Below are 5,302 nucleotides of genomic sequence, written 5' to 3' on the forward strand. Positions count from 1 at the left end.
CACAACTTGAAGACACGAGGACAAGTTCGAGTTGCAGACATCATTCTGGTTGTAAGAAATGTCCTGGGGGTCTCGCTAAGGCATAATTCATTTGAAAATAAATCTGAAAACAATCTTCAAGTGCTGATTACATGGAAGAAAACATTCACATTAGAGGGCACACACAGGACTGTACAATAAAACTCAACACCTAATTGAATAAGGTAATCAAAGAACAGATATTTTACCTCCCCTCAACCAAAAATAGACAGCAAATATTGTGAACTCTTGTATATTCTATACATGTTCCTCTTAAGAGTAACTGCACCCTGTCGCAATCCATTATCCTGTAAGAAGCTTCAATCACCATGCTGGCAAGGCTTGATAATACTGTGCAAACCAACTTCATATACCTCAAACTGCCTTACGTGAGAAATACAAGTCTGGACATTTAGCATATCCCAGCATCGTACTGTCAACATTTCCTCAGTACAGCTATGCTTCTAGTCTCAATACAAGCCCATTGAGATTGCTGTAGGAGCCAACATGGTTAAATGCAAGCAGAACACAAAATTCTTTTGGGCTTCCACATGCTCTGAAATGTCAAGCTTCCCTATCTTGAGGCCGTACCATTTGTGAAAACACGGCACTGACTGTAGCATCTTCGTCATCATCACATTCAGAAAAGGTGTGATTTGCTACCACACTTTCCTCCCATTGACCTTCTGGAGGAGGCAGGATGGGAAGTTCTGAGATCCTATCCCCACTTTGTTCCTGTGCGGAATGTGTCGTATATGTCTCTTGAATTTGCAGAGCATACTCCAAATTCCACAGAACTTCACCAATTGTGGGTCTGTTGATACCCTCATCTGCTAGACATTTCCTGGCTGTTTCTCCAAATTTCTCCAAAGAATCTCTGCAGATAGTGCCTTCAAAGTGAGGATCTACAATTTTTTCCAGCTCACCCAAGCTCTGCCAATGCATTGCCCATTCAACAATGTTCACCTGATCCCTAGGGAGAGCAGGATTGATAGCAGGACGGGCACACAACACCTCCAGAAGTACCACACCAAAAGAGTATACATCAGACTTGTCTGTGAGCTGCTGCCTTCTGAAATACTCTGGGTCCAAGTAACCAAAGCTTCCTTTCACTGCTGTAGTTACATGTGTTCTATCAAGGCTTGGCCCAGTCTTAGAGAGTCCAAAATCTGAAACTTTGGCCACCAAATTTTCATCCAGCAGAATGTTGGTGGTCTTCACATCTCTATGGATAATGCATTGTGCTGCCCCTGTATGCAAGTAGTGAAGACCTCTGGCAGCACCAATGCAAATCTCTAACCTCTGCCTCCATGATAATGGACGAAAATCTGAACCATAAAGATGGTTTCTCAATGGTCCATTAGCCATGTATTCATAAACAAGAACCATTTCCTGATTTTCTTTACAATACCCTATTAATGATACTAGATGACGATGCCGTAGCTTAGAAAGCATCTCAATCTCTGTCTGAAACTCCATAGCACCCTGCTCGGACCTAGGGTTTGCTCGCTTGACTGCCACCTTTGTTCCATCATCAAGTTCACCTTCATAGACCTTTCCAAACCCTCCTACACCAAGAACAAGAGTTTCATCAAAGTTGCGTGTGGCTTCAAGCATCTCCGAGAAGCTGAAAATCCGGCCCAAGTTTGTGGGAACAGAAGACACATAGCTGCCTGTGCCACTCACAAAGGTAGTCTTGCTTGCCAAGCTAATGGAATGACCTCCATGCATAGAGAGAGGCACCCAAGCTCCATTTGGTTGTTTCACAATCTTTGCTCTTTGCCTTGAGAAGAAGCAAAAGGCCAGCAGAAGCAAACCTATTGCTGCCAAAGCCCCCACGATGCCACCAGCAATGGATGCAATCCTGACTTTAGAGGGGGCAGCTGGGCTATCATCAGTCACATTACTGTTAACAAGCTTCCAGATTTCCAAACCATTGAGAATTGCAGCAGTGTCTACAGCTGAAGCATTAGAAGGAGCACCAACCTGCAACAAAATCATCTCCTCGCCATGTATATCCAAAGAGAAGTCTATATGATAAGGCACATTCTGACCATATCTTCCTCCAAGATCTAAACTTGAGTAAGCAGTTTCATTTTGCAGGTATATATTAAAGTGCCTTTTGCCTCCTGCAGCGTACACCAACTCACAGAAATGAAGCCTCACCATATATAAATAATTTGCAGTGACAGGGAAGCTCCAGGTCATGTTTAAGGCTTGAGAAGCATTTACTTGAAGAGCTGTGCTGTAAACAGTCGGAGGTGCAAACACCTTGTCAGGGTTGGATTTGTAACTTATGGAAAGAGCTGAAGCACTGTACTTCTCAATGCCTGCAGAGGAAACAAGGTTGTTTTGACTAGATTGCCATGTTCTAAAAAGCCCTTCTGAATCGGTACTTGGAGAGATAAGGGGGCCACCCACATTCAATCTGTACATAGTCTCCAGCACCATGCTTGACATACCTATTGGAGTGGGAGAGTTTATCCCTAATAAGTTTGTGTCGTCAGAAAAGAGATTGGAGGGTACAGCAATGACCTCGAGGGCATTGATGAAGGCAAAAGAGGAGCTGGACTTTGGGCTGAAGAATATGGTGAGATCAGTGCTGGTCACATTTACTGCATATTCCTTTAAGAGAAATGAGGAGTTGTCATTGCTTGACTGAATGGCATTAACAATGCTAAAATCTGACAGCAGGGGGTGTGAGCCTGCAGAGATGGAGAAAATAGCATTGGCAGGCTCGAAGGTTTGATATGAGAAAGGGAAGAAATAGAGGCGGACCCAATGCTGGCCAGGTATGACCGGGAAGGAATAGCCCCCTGTGGAGGTGAAGATCCTGGAAGTGTTCAGTATGGAAAAATAAGGTGAAGACAAGGAGCTATTCCCTGTGTATGAAGCTGCAACAGATTGTGATGATGAAGAGGAGGCGCTGACATACGACAATGCAGGGGTACTCTCATCCCCCTGCCATGGTATACTCTCCACAGTGACATTACCATGGCCCCCACAATTGACAAAGTACCTGTTCTCAGCAAAGGAAAGCTCTCTGAAACTGATGGCAGCTATAGCCAGGCCCCAAACAAGCACAAGTACAGATGAGGATCCCTTCATTCTTCTTGCACCTTTTTGCTAGGGTCCAAGATCAGGTCTGCACAGTCTTCAAGGCAAATGTTCCACTGTTTGCTCCTCTTACAGTGTTACTTCTTTGGTTAAAGACCTCCTCTTCTCATTTCTCTGTGCCAAAGAAGTGATTTGGTCGAATTCACTATGTATCTTGGAGATTCTCTATGTATGTCAGGGCCACACAAGCAAGAACTAGCCCTACTTCTGACCTGCTCTCATCTCTTAGTTCCCTTCACACCTTCTAAAGGACGGAACGAAACACCTTTGCTGTGATTTCCTGAAGCAGCAATATCCAACAACTGTGGTGACCAAATCTTATCAATGTCAAGGGATTGGGTCCAAACACTGTATCTCAGGGCCACTCAAAGAGGAACATGCGCTACGTGTTTCTAAACTATTCCGAACTGTTATGCCCTTGCACACCTTCTTAAAGACAGAATGCAACACCGATACCTGTGCTTACATGCAGCAGATTGTGCATTCGTGCGGCGAAATCCAACAAGAGTGTGACCAGATCCTAGCAATGGGCCAAATTCTGTATCTCAGGGCCACTCACAAAAGGACTTGCCCTAGTTATTTCTGACCTGTTCTGAGACCTTACTCCGCTCTAGAGACAAAATGAAGCACCTGATCGGCCTGTGCTTTGCTTATCCGACGATGCGAGCTATATACCTGCAGTTTGTTCCCTCTTCATATGTAAGACCGAATGCTAGAAATGTCAGGCACACCTTCTTAAAGACAAAACGAAATACCTGAGCCTGTACCTTCCTTATCCAACAATGCGAGCTGTGCCCTGTTTTCTCTACTTACGCATGCGCAAATCCAAGCGATGCAAGGCTGATCTTCGTCTTCATTTTCATCAGGGCAGCAGAACAGAGACAGACAGAGAGAGAGAGAGAGAGAGAGTGTGTGTGTGTGTGTGTGTGTGTGTGACGATGTTCCCGTTGATAGGAGTCGCGCTCTCTCTCTCCCTCTCTGTGTGTCTTTGTAATGCCAAACTTGGGGCCTAAGCGGCTAGTTTTTATGCATTTTCTGGGCTACAAATTTTATTGTTACCAGCTGTCTGGCCTTTAAAAAGGATTTGAGTTTTTTGGCCTCCTTGAGGAGAGCTTGGCCCTTGCTTTTGTTTCTTAACATCCAATCTAAATCTAAAATATGTTTATTGACAATAATAAAAATTAATCTTGCATGCTTTTCTTCCAGTTATTATGAGATCCTCATTTGTCCCCCTTTTCATAATGTGGTGTATGGTTGTATTAAATAAAATACTATAAAAGGACAAATACATCGCGAGCTCTTGGCGAAAAACCCCAAAATCGAACAAAACGACAAAAGGCCTATTATTGCAATTTGCAACCTGTTGATAGCAAGGCAGAGACCTAATGAGGAAAACTAATGCAATGATGTTTAAGCACATGTGGAACAACAAGAATAGCGTGTTAACGAAAAGAGAGAGGAAGATCAGTCGTGTTGATGTTTACAAAGGCATAACAAGAGACTCATTTGTCTCACTTTTGGTTTGATGTGTGATAGATACGCTTACACAAAGTAATATGAATGTGTCCATGTGATTTCTCATTGGGTCAATTTCTAATGAATGTACGCATGCATGCAAAGGTGCACAAGTAATTTGCTTGAAAGGTGAGCCTTCTCTCTCTCTCTCACTCTAAAGTATAGATCATTATCTATGTATGTGTGTAGCATATGTATTGCTTTATTCTCACATGGGTGTGCATCTGTACGTAAACGCATCTTCTCCGAAGTATGGGGCACCCATGAGTGCCAACATGGGTGATGACAAAGCTACACTTTTATTCGAGTCTAAAATGAAATGTATGTACAACACACCCCCCCCCCCCCCTCTCTCTCTCTCTCTCTCTCTCTCTCTCTCTCTCTCTCTCTCTCTCTCTCTCTCATGCAAGCTAGCACAATATGGAGGAATGCTTTGATAATATAGAGAGAGAGGTGAACATTCAAAGGACAAATCCAACCACCAAGAGACATGCTTTGTCTTCCTAAGAGTACTCATGAAAAGGAGCAATAACATGTCTTCCCAAGGGCAGTACAGCATTGGGACTTGACTTTTATGAGTTCTTGCAAATTAAGTGAGGATGGATTTTTCAAAGGAATGAAAGTCAAAACTTGTGACATTTTGAGGTTGACT

At 43.5% G+C, this 5,302-nt stretch overlaps 1 pseudogene across 2 annotated transcripts; it reads right to left on the minus strand.

Annotated features, from left to right (window-relative positions):
* Window positions 1-257: 257 nt before the first annotated feature.
* On the minus strand, window positions 258-4,141 carry LOC148021458 (receptor-like protein kinase THESEUS 1 pseudogene; annotated as a pseudogene). Of its 2 annotated transcripts, none has more exons than XR_015694728.1 (2): window positions 3,903-4,141; window positions 258-3,810 (listed from the first exon to the last, which is right to left on the minus strand). The product of XR_015694728.1 is annotated as a receptor-like protein kinase THESEUS 1 pseudogene, transcript variant X1 (transcript). The 2 variants fall into 2 exon arrangements; XR_015694729.1 differs by having other exon boundaries at window positions 3,891-4,141.
* Between the last annotated feature and the right edge of the window lie 1,161 nt (window positions 4,142-5,302).

This window comes from Lygodium microphyllum, chromosome 18 (assembly GCF_053477565.2).
Source record: "Lygodium microphyllum isolate KBCC chromosome 18, Lygodium_microphyllum_v1.1.10, whole genome shotgun sequence".
Classification (NCBI taxonomy): Eukaryota; Viridiplantae; Streptophyta; class Polypodiopsida; order Schizaeales; family Lygodiaceae; genus Lygodium; species Lygodium microphyllum.